The sequence below is a fragment of the Tachyglossus aculeatus genome, chromosome 9, assembly GCF_015852505.1.
Source record: "Tachyglossus aculeatus isolate mTacAcu1 chromosome 9, mTacAcu1.pri, whole genome shotgun sequence".
Classification (NCBI taxonomy): domain Eukaryota; kingdom Metazoa; phylum Chordata; class Mammalia; order Monotremata; family Tachyglossidae; genus Tachyglossus; species Tachyglossus aculeatus.
The window spans coordinates 1,251,337-1,262,590 of record NC_052074.1 but is presented as its reverse complement, the minus strand read 5'-3'; the positions used below and the strand labels follow the sequence as shown (position 1 = coordinate 1,262,590).

Below are 11,254 nucleotides of genomic sequence, written 5' to 3'. Positions count from 1 at the left end.
TGTGCCAGGCACTGTACTAAGCACTGGGATGGGTACAAGGAAATCAGATTGGACACAGTCCCTATCCCGCATTTTACAGATGAGGTAACCGAGGCCCAGAGAAGTGAAGTGACTTGCCCAAGGCCACACAGCAGAAAAGTGGCAGAGTCAGGATTAGAACCCACGACCTTCTGACTCTCAGGCCCAAGCTCTGTCGACTACACCAGGCTGCTTCCCATGGGGTGGAAAGAGGAGAGGTTAATCAGGGAGGAGATTTGATTTTAATAGGGTTTTGAAGATGGAGAGAGAGGTGGTCTGCCTAATCTAGAGAAGCAGAGTGGCCCAGTGGAAAGAGCACGGGCTTTGGAGTCATGGGTTCAAATCCCGGCTCTGCCAATTGTCAGCTGTGTGACTTTGGGCAAGTCACTTAACTTCTCTGGGCCTCAGTTACCTCATCTGTAAAATGGGGATTAAGATTGTGAGCCCCCTATGGGACAACCTGATCACCTTGTAACCTCCCCAGAGCTTGGAACAGTGCTTTGCACATAGTAAGTGCTTAATAAATGCCATTATTATTATTATTATTATTATTAATAATAATAATAATCTGAAGGTGGTGGGTGGGGTGTGTGTGTGTGTGTTGCGGGGGGGGGGGGGTGTCGGGTGTGTCCTTTGCCTCTCTCCTTTTCCACCCAGATTCTGATTTCTTGTGAAAAAGGGACAAAGAGCAGTGGCCACAGCCCAGTAGTGACTTTGGCTAGAGAAAGTTCTTCCGTCCAATCATCCAATCATCCATATTTGAACTCCAAAATCAAGACTGACTTTCAGGCAGCTGTTTACAATATGTAGCTGCCCCCCACCCCCAAACCCCACCTCCGACCCGTGAAAGAAATCTTCTCCCAGAAGTCAGGCCCCAGCCCCAACCCTTGGGTGCTATCAGCTGAACAAATTCTGAGCCCACCTAATGCATTTGAGGTAGCTGGGGTTTATTTTTCTTTCAATAAAATAAATGGTTTTGTAATTAAATTTCTGCTCCGACTGTGCTTAATGGCTCCTCTGACAAGTGCTAATGTGAGGCAAAAGAATGAATTTGAAACGACACATACTGTTTTCCGGTCTGCAAGCAATTTCGGAGCCGAGCAGGCAAAACCTGAGGCTGACGAAACGCTCTCATTAATCTGCTCACTTAACGCTCCCGTCCGCTCTGCGGGGAATGAAACCCCCCCACCCCATCTCCCCCATCACCCCTCCCAACCCCCCACCCCCCAGCCCTCCCTCTCCTCCCCCAAAACCCAAAATCTCATGAAGTGAGCCGTTGTTTAAAACTCTTCTGTGGTCTCTGGCGGAGGAGCCGGTGGAAATTCGCTGACTTAACCCCGTGAAATGTTGCAGCTGTCTCCCAGGGTCGGACTTGACCAATATCTCGGGTCCTGGCAGCAGGTCAAAGCTGTTCTTGCCCCCTCGCCCCCCTCGCTCGCCTTCCCCCTACCATCCCTATAACGTTCTCTTCCCCCTTTGAGGGATATTTTTGCGTAAATTTCCCACAGGGAAGTGCAGAGCAGCTAGAATGGGCTCCTGAAACCACTTCAAATCCTCCTTAGGAGCAACACACCTGGATATCGTTTTTGCCTGGTCTCCCTGCTCAGAAAAGGAAACATTAAGGTTTCCCCCCCACCATTCCCCTTTCCCCTTTCTCCCTCGCCCCCTCCACCAACCCATCCCCAATCCGAGCCTTCGGCCTAAAAATCCAACTACGCTCTCCCTGGAAACACCCTGGTTTTTGTCATCGTGTCACAACAGGAAAATCTGTTCTGGAGCTGATGAGACGCCCGGTGCATTTTACGTTTCTTCGCAGTCAGAGGGAAGAAGGTGAGAGCCAGGATAGAACAGCGAGCTGGCGGGAGGGAACACGTGTCCACTGCATTTTCCCTCCGAAAAAGGATCTTGTGTGAGACTCAGACTGATTAATCCAACACCCTCATCCCAGCGTCCCTACCCCTGTGGCCCTTCCACCAGGCACCCACTTAGCATTATAACAGCATCATAACATGCTGACTCTGTCTGGTGCTTCATTCTCTCATTCTCTCATAGAGCTCTGACAGCCGGAGTTTCCTAAAACAATCTGTCAGTGGCATTTATTCATTCATTCATTCAATCGTATTTATTGAGCACTTATGTGTGCAGAGCACTGTACTAAGCGCTTGGAAAGTACAATTCAGCAATAGAGACAATCCCTGCTCACGCTGGGCCTACAGTCTAGAAGGGGGGAGACAGACATAAAAACAAGTAAACAGGCATCAGTATAAATAAATACAATTACAGATATATGCACATCAAAACAAGCAAACAGGCACTTAACTGTGTGCAGAGCTCTGCACTAGGTGCCTAGGAAAGGACAATACAATGCAGTAGTATAATCGATACAAAAACCACCATTATTATTATTAGAGGGTTTTTTTTTCTTTTATGATATTTGTTAAGTGTTTACTATGTGTCAAGCACTGCTCTAAGCTCTGGGGTAGATATGAGCTAATTAGGTTGGACATCTTCCATATCCCACATGGGGATCATAGCCTTAATCCCCATTTTATAGCAGAAATAAAGTAGGCACACACCTCTCAGGATCGCACCTGGAGAGTTTCCAGTCCTCTACCAGTCTCGACTACGTGAGGGAGAGTGAAGCAGAGGCCTACCCACTCCATTCCTAGTTTGGACCGTGGCTAGCAAGTGGAAGGCAATCTGCTACAAATCAAAACTCACCTGTGCTGGGCAGCAGCAGCCCGGGAGACAGTTGAGGGCAGAAACTCAAGTTTACTTAATGGAGGGAGGCAATGGTAAACCACTTCTGGATTTTTACCAAGAAAACTCTCTGGATCCTCTACCAGAACGATTGCAGATGGAGGTGGGACGTTTCGGGAGAGATGTGTGTGTGGCTTTACTGTGGGTCGGAGACAACTCGACGACATAAGACAAGACAAAGGAGGCACAGATACATTAGGTAAGTTGTCCAATGTCACACAGCAGGTAAGTGGCAGAGCCACAATTAGAACTCATGTCCTTCTGACTCCCAGGGCCATGCTGCTTCTCAGAGTTGGTAGACACGGTCCCCGCCCACGAGGTCTCTTGGGGGAGTACACATCCCATTTTACAGAAGAGGAGACTGAGTCCCAAGGAGGATCAGTGTTTTGCACAAAATTCCATAACAGGCCAGTAGCAGAGCTGGGGCTGGAACCCAGATCTCCTGATCTTTGCCCTGATCTCTGGGTCTTCTGTCTGTGGTTCTGGAAAGGAAATTGCTGCCGGTAGGAGCCTCTGATTGGCTTTCCAACATGCACATGTTTGAGCACATGTGTGGGTAGCCGTGTGAGCATACAAACATGCTCAGATTGGTTTCTCTTTAGTGCTCGACAAGAGGTAGATGTTTTCCTCCTCTTCCTGGTTTCCGGGGAAATTGAGTCCTTGTCGGCCTGGCCATTGCCCCCAGTTGGTCACAGGGTGGGGGCCTAAGAGGACACTTGATAGAAAGGGCAATCCAACATTTTTATCCACCCCCATCCACCCCGACATGATCCTGATTGTCTTGAGGGTCAAAGCGAACCCCAGGAAGACTGGAGAGGCCCAAGGGTGGGCTGAGCCCTGGAGTGAGTGTCCTCTGGGTATTCCCCTTGGAATCCTCTTCCCAAGACCATCCTTCCCCCGGGGCCATGGTCCCCGAGACTCGGGGGTGAGGATTTGCTGACCAGGAGGAGGGGAAGACGGAGTGGGTGAGACCTTCTGAATATCCTCGAAGTAAAACCAGCACTGGCTCTGGTCAGTAGAACCAAGAGCATTGCTCACTGGCTACTTCAGTGTCTTGTGAGGGTTTTAGAGACTTCGTGTCCACAAGGAGCACAGGTTAAAGAGGAACCCATGAGGCATGTTGAAGGAATCGGGAGATGAGGCAGGCTGTGTGATATGAGGGAGGTCATTTACCCTCTCTGTGCTACAATTTCTGTTGTCTATCTGTCGACTAGCCCGCTGTTGGGTAGGGACCGTCTCTATGTGTTGCCAACTTGTACTTCCCAAGCGCTTAGTACAGTGCTCTGCACACAGTAAGGGCTCAATAAATACGATTGAATGAATGAATGAATATCTCACCAGCGACCTCTCACCCACGTCCTGCCTTTGGCCTGGAACTCCCTCCCCCTTCATATCCAAGAGATGATCATTCTCCTCACCTTCAAAAACTTATTGAAAGCCCATTTCCTCCAGGTCTTCCCCAATTAATCTCTCATTTCCTCCTCTCCTACTCCCTCTGTGTCACTTTGCAATTGAATTTGCATTCTTTATTCACCCTTCCCTTCCCTCGGCCCCACGGCATGGGAATGGCTTGGAGCTAATGGAATCGGTGTACCAAAATCCACATCCATGAGGAATGCCATCCTGAAGCTCGTGGAGAAATGGGGGAGGAAGATGACTGGTTCATTGTTCCAGCCAGAATCAGAACTTGCCCTTCAAGGGAAGGGGTCATCAAATCATCATCACCATCATCCCCGTCACCATGAATGAGTATTGTCACCAGAATTACTGCCATCATCATCATCACCACCATCACCATCTCTCACGGGCGGAGAATGGGGACTTGCCATGTGTCCACAGGAAGTTAGTGGCGACTCATCATGTGTATATGGGAGAGAGTGGATACTCATCACACGTACATAGAAAGAGAGTGGAGGCTCATCACATGTACATGGGGAGAGAGTGATGACTCACCACATATATGGAGAGAGAATGGGGACTCACCATGTATTCAGGAGGAGAGAATGTACATGGGGAGAAAATAGTACTCACCACATAAACATGGGAAGCAGAGAGCTGGCAATCCAGCCCTGTCGAAGGGGGCCCACGGATCCCCACTTCCCCCCAAAATGTGCCAGTGCTTCTTCTGGTGCTTCTGGGGAACTGTCGGCCCCATCCAGTGAAAACATCCCCTAAACTCAGGCTCCGAGGGGCCGGGGTTCCGTCCCCAGGGACCAGCCCTGCTCCGCTTAGGCTTGCCAGCACCACGAGCCAAGCTGCTAAAGCTGGAGGGTTTTATTAGTTCTGTTTTTGCTATCCTGGCTGTTCCGGAGACAAATGCCGGAGGTTGGGGGGGAGCGGGCGGAGAGGAGTGGAGGGGAGAATAGAGAGGGGAGTGGGGAAGAAGATCTAGGAGCAGGAGGATGAGAGGAGGGGCAGAGATGGGGAAGGAAGAAGAGTGGGGGAAGGGGAGGGAGAGGAGTGGAAGATGAGGAAGGGAAGGAAGTGGGGAAGGTAGAAAAGAGGCCCAGTTGATAGAGAACAGTCCTGGGAGTCGGAAGGACCTGAGTTCTAATCCTGGCTCCACCACTTATCTGCTGCGTGAGCTTGGGAGCATCATTTCAGTTCTCTGTGCCTTAGTAGCCTCATCTGTAAAATGGGGATGAAGACTTTGAGTCCCATGTAGCACATGGGCGGTGTCCAACCTAATTACCTTGTATCTACTCCAGCGCTTAGTAGAGTGCCTGACATGTAGTAAGCACTTATCAAATGTCATAATAAAAAAGGGAGACGGGGTGGCTCTCTATGGCTCTCTGAAACCTGAGTCTTGGTCCAGGGGCCAAGAGCCTCAGAGCCTCGGCCTCCTGAGCAGTTCCATCAATATTACTGATTGTACTCTCCCAAGCACTTAATACAGTGCTGTACACCCAGTAAGCGCCCAATAAATACGAATGACTGATTGGTTGGCTCCTCCAGACTCAACATCAAATGGCAGGACAGGATTGCCAGCAGTGAAGTCCTGGTACGAAGTCAGAAGCCAAGTACTGAAACTGCTCAGCACAACATAGCCAAGTTGAGTGAGACATATGAGGAGAATGGATAAGAACAGCGTACTCAAACAGCAGCTGTATGGAGAGCGAAACAGTGAGAAAACAGCAAGACCGCTGCAAGAGACCGAGTGGCGTGGCACACTGTGATCCATGGGGGAGCACATTTTCTGAGTAGAAGCTCGAAGAGGATCATAAGACAAATTTGTCGGCACAGCCAGGGGCAGAACGGCTGTGTGTTGGGGCTGTGGGTCTCACATCGACCTTTTCAACCTCTCCCTTGTAGGGATGAATTTCACTATCAGTATCGTCTCTTTTGAAGATGAACAAACGTTTAGGACGGTGCTCTCTGAGCCCAGAAAGGTCTCAGTAAATGCCAGTGAGTGACTATTTGATAGCTCTGTTCCTTCCAGGGATTTGGAACCTCTGTTGTGGTGGAACGCAGAGAAAGAGGAGTGAGAGAGAAGAGGGCTCTTGATTCCTTCACCATTACTTCTCTGTAAAATTTCCACTTCAGAGTGCTCGGAGAAAATCTACCTTGCTTCATTTGTTGCTGGGCGCCTCGAGACCTCAGGACCTGGGACACATGTTGGGAAGCGTGGATGAATGTAATTCATTTAGTTAAATGTAATAATAATAATAATAATTGTATTTGTTGAGCGCTCACTAGGTGCGGGAAAGATAGCAGCGAGCCGGGAGAGGGTGGAGGAAGTAGAAGGTGGCTGAGCTGAAAATTTTCAGGAGCATTGCAGCCTCCTCCAGAGATCACTGGGGCAAGAGAAGGAGCTCCCTCCCAATCACTGTCACCATTACCACCATCACCATCTCCATCATCACTACCACCACCACCACCATCATCAAGCAAAAACTCCTCACTCTCAGCTTCAAGGCTGTCCGTCCCCTCGTCCCCTCCTACCTTACCTCCCTTCTCTCCTTCTACCACCCAGCCTGCACCCTCCGCTTCTCTGCTACCGCTAACCTCCTCACTGGGCCTCGCTCTCTCCTGTCCCTCCATCGACCCCCGGCTCACGTCCTCCCCCTGGCCCGGAATGCCCTCCCTCCGCACATCTGCCAAGCTAGCTCTCTTCCTCCCTTCAAAGCCCCACTGAGAGCTCCCCTCCTCCAGGAGGCTTTCCCAGACTGAGCCCCCTTTTTCCTCTTCTTCTCCCCATCCCCCTGCCCTACCTCCTTCCCCTCCCCACAGCACCTGTATATATGTTTGTACAGATGTATTACTCTATTTTACTTGTTCATATCTACTATTCTATTTATTCTGTTAATGATGTGCATCTAGCTTTATTTCTATTTATTCTGATGAGTTGACACCTGTCCACATGTTTTGTTTTGTTGTCTGTCTCCCCCTTCTAGACTCTGAGCCCATTGTTGGGTAGGGACTGTCTCTATATGTTGCCAACTTGTACTTCCCAAGCGCTTAGTACGGTGCTCTGCACACAGTAAGCGCTCAATAAATACGATTGAATGAATAATAATAATGATGGCATTTATTAAGCGATTACTATGTGCCAAGTACTGTTCTAAGCTCTGGGGGGATACAAGGTACTCAGGTTGTCCCACATGGGGCTCACAGTCTTAATCCCCATTTTACAGATGAGGGAACTGAGGGCACAGAGAAGTTAAGTGACTTGCCCAAGGTCACACAGCTGACAAGTCCCTCTCTCCATCACCATCATCACTTATCCCTCTCACCATCATTATCTCCAGCACATCATTATCATCATCTCCATCACCACCTCCATCTTCACTATTTCATCAATAATAATAGTAGTAATAATCGTGGTATCTGTTAATGGCTTATTGTGTGTCAGGCACTGTACTTAAGCCCTGAGGTGGATACAAGCAAATAAGGTTGGACCCAGTCCCTGTCCCACGTGGGGTTCATAGTCTCAATCCCCATTTTACAGATGAGGTAACTGAGGCACAGAGAAGTGAACTGACAGTGGATAGAGCACAGGCCTGGGAGTCATGGTGATGTCTCCCCATGTCTGCTGTATGACGTTGGGCAAGTCACTTCACTTCTGTGGGCCTCAGTTACCTCATCTGTAAAATGGGGATTAAGAGTGTGAGCCCTAGGTGGGACTGAGATTGTGTCCAACCTCACTCACTCACTCACTCAATCGTATTTATTGAGCACTTACTGTGTGCAGAGCACTGTACTAAGCGCTTGGGAAGTACAAGTTGGCAACATATAGAGACAGTCCCTGCCCAACAGTGGTCTCACAGTCTAGAAGGGGGAGACAGACAACAAAACATATTAGCAAAATAAAATAAATAGAATAAATATATACAAATAAAATAGAGTAAACCTGATTACCTTGTATCTACTCCAGCGCTTAGAACAGTGCTTGACACATAGTAAGCGCTTAACAAATACCAACGTTATTACTATTATTACTTGCTCCTGGGGAGATAGATCCTTTGGGGACGTCCGAGGAACGGAACGGGAAGACCTGTGTACATCAGCGGAGCGCGTTCCGAGGGGAAAGGAGCGGGGAGATTGTCTACACGATAGCCGAGTGTGGATCTAGCGGGGCGGGGGAACCCCCTGTCCTGGGAGACACAGAGAAAAACAAAGACAGGTGCAGACAAACACGGCCCCCGAGAGACGGAGATAACGTAGTAGTAACAGTATTTATTAAGCGCACACTGCATGTAGAGCATTGTGCTCAGCCCTGGCAAAAAACACACAGGTGAGATTTAACCACGGTGTCTGTCCCTCGTGGGGCTTACACGGATAGAGTCCGGGCCTGGGGATCAGAAGGTCATGGGTTCTAATCCTTACTCTTCCACTTCTCTGCTGTGTGTTCACTTCACTTCTCTGTGCCTCAGTTCCCTCATCTGTAAAATGGGGATTGAAACTGAGCCTCCCGTGGGACAACCTGATTACCTTGTAATACTAATGATGGCATTTATTAAGCGCTTACTATGTGCAAAGCACTGTTCTAAGCGCTGGGGAGGTTACAAGGTGATCAGGTTGTCCCACGTGGGGCTCGCAGTCTTCATCCCCATTTTGCGGATGAGGGAACTGAGGCCCAGAGAAGTGAAGTGACTTATCCAAAGTCACACAGCAGACAATTGGCGGAGCGGGGATTTGAACCCATGACCTCTGACTCCAAAGCCCGGGCTCTTTCCACTGAGCCACGCTGCTTCTCTTGTATCTATCCCAGCGCTTAGATCAGTGTTTGGCACATAGTAAAAGCTTAACAAATACCGTTTTTATTATTATTATCTCTGTCCTTTCGCAGTCCCTCTAGTCGGGGGAAGGGACTCCTCTGCCGGGAGGGAGAAACTTGAGGGGTTTAACTGGACCCCAGGGGGGAGGGGGCTTCAGGGCTGAGACGGACTCCGTTTTTACAAATGAAATAAGTGAGGGAAGTGAAATAGTCGGGGGAAGGGACTCCCCTGCTGGGAGGGAGAAACTTGAGGGGTTTAGTTGGATCCCAGGGGGGAGGGGGCTTCAGGGCTGAGACAGATTCCGTTGGGAGGGGGTGGGGGTGGGGGTACGGCTGCCCAGCCTCCCCCAGTGTCTCCTGCCCCTCCTCCTAGCGCTTCCCCACCGACTGTCCCTTGGGGTAAGGGTCCGGCCAGAAGCAGCATGACGTAGTGGATAGAGCCCGGGCCTGGGCGTCAGAAGGTCATGAGTTCTAATTCCGACTCCGCCACTTGCCTACTGAGATAGGACAAGTCACTATACTTCTCTGGGCCTCAGTTACCTCATCTGTAAAGTGGGGATTGAGAATGTGAGCCCCACTTGGGACAGGGACTGTGACCAACCTTATTTGCTTGTATGCACCCAGCACTTAGTTCAGTGCCTCGCGCCTAGTAATCATTATTATTATTATTGTTATTGTTGTTGTTTTCCTGGTCCTGGTCTGCTCCGCCCCTCAAGCACGAGGAGTTGAGGCGGCCTCTGGCCCGGAGTGGAGGCGGGAAATCCGGACCGGGGGCGTCCACACCGCAGTTCAATGTGTCGGGGGTGGGGGTGGGAGGAGTGGTAGAGACCCCACAGAAAGCGGGAGACAAAACGGCCTCAAACTCCGGGCACCGGTACCCTTCTGTCGTTTAATTTAATTTCTCTGTGCCTCAGCTCCCTCATCTCTAAAATGGAAATGAAGGTTGTGAGCCCCACGTGGGACACCCCGATTACCTTGTATGATAATAATATTAATAATGGCATTTATTAAGCGCTTACTATGTGCAAAGCACTGTTCTAAGCGCTGGGGAGGTTACAAGGTGATCAGGTTGTCCCACGGGGGGCTCACAGTCTTAACTCCCATTTTACAGATGAGGGAACTGAGGCCCAGAGAAGCGAAGCGACGTGCCCAAAGCCACACAGCTGACAAGTGGCGGAGCGGGGATTTGAACCCATGACCACTGACTCCAAAGCCCGGGCTCTTTCCACTGAGCCATGCTGCTTGTATCTTCATCGTCATCATCAATCGTATTTATTGAGCGTTTACTGTGTGCAGAGCACTGTACTAAGCGCTTGGGAAGTACAAGTTGGCAACATATAGAGACAGTCCCTACCCAACAGTGGGCTCACAGTCTAAAAGGGGGAGACAGAGAACAAAACCAAACATACTAACAAAATAAAATAAATAGAATAGATACGTACGAGTAAAATAAATAAATAGAGTAATAAATATGTACAAGCATATATACATATATACAGGTATCTCTCCCAGCGCTTAGAACAGTGCTTGCTTGGCACATAGTAAGCGCTTCACAAATACCATGATTATTATTAACCGGTATCCCTGGGCTGAACTTGGTGGACAAGACCCCATTGGTCCCGCAGTTTGGGGTCCACCGGACCATCCGCTGCCCACTCCGGCCAGCCGCTCCGGGTCGGATCGCTACTCTCTCCGGACGATCTGTTTCTGATTCACTGGCATCTGACCCCCGCCCCTCGCCCCCCGCTTCCTGCCGCAGGACTGCCCCTGACGGCCTCTGCTCAGCTGATGAACGTTAGGGAAATCCGAGCCTCTCATCCTGGGGAGGGGGGAGGGGAAGGAGGAAAGAGACGGGGGGAGGAGAGGGAAAAGGAGGAGGAGAGGGGCGACCGAAAGGGAGGAGGTGGGGAGAGGGAGAAGGGAGGGAGAGTGTGGGAGAGAGGAGGGAGAGAAGGGAAGGAGGTGGGGAAAGAGGGAAGGAGAGAAGGGGCGGGGATATTGGAGAGAAAAGGCAAGGATGGGGAGAGAAGGGAGGGAGATTAATAATAATAATAATAATTTGGCATTTATTAAGCGCTTACTATGGGCCGGACACTGAACTAAGCGCTGGGGTAGATGCAAGCAAATCGGATTGGACACAGTCCCTGTCCCATGTGCGGCTCACAGTCTCAATCCCCTTTCCGCAGACGAGAGTCCTGAGGCCCAGAGAAGTAAGTGCCTTGCCCAAGGTCACACAACAGATAAGTGGCGGAACAGGGA

General features: G+C 50.0%; 1 non-coding gene across 1 annotated transcript; it reads left to right on the top strand.

Annotated features, from left to right (window-relative positions):
• Positions 1–2,591: 2,591 nt before the first annotated feature.
• Positions 2,592–2,729, top strand: LOC119932609. Its single transcript, XR_005452356.1, has one exon. It is a non-coding gene; the product is annotated as a small nucleolar RNA SNORA7 (small nucleolar RNA).
• Positions 2,730–11,254: the final 8,525 nt, after the last annotated feature.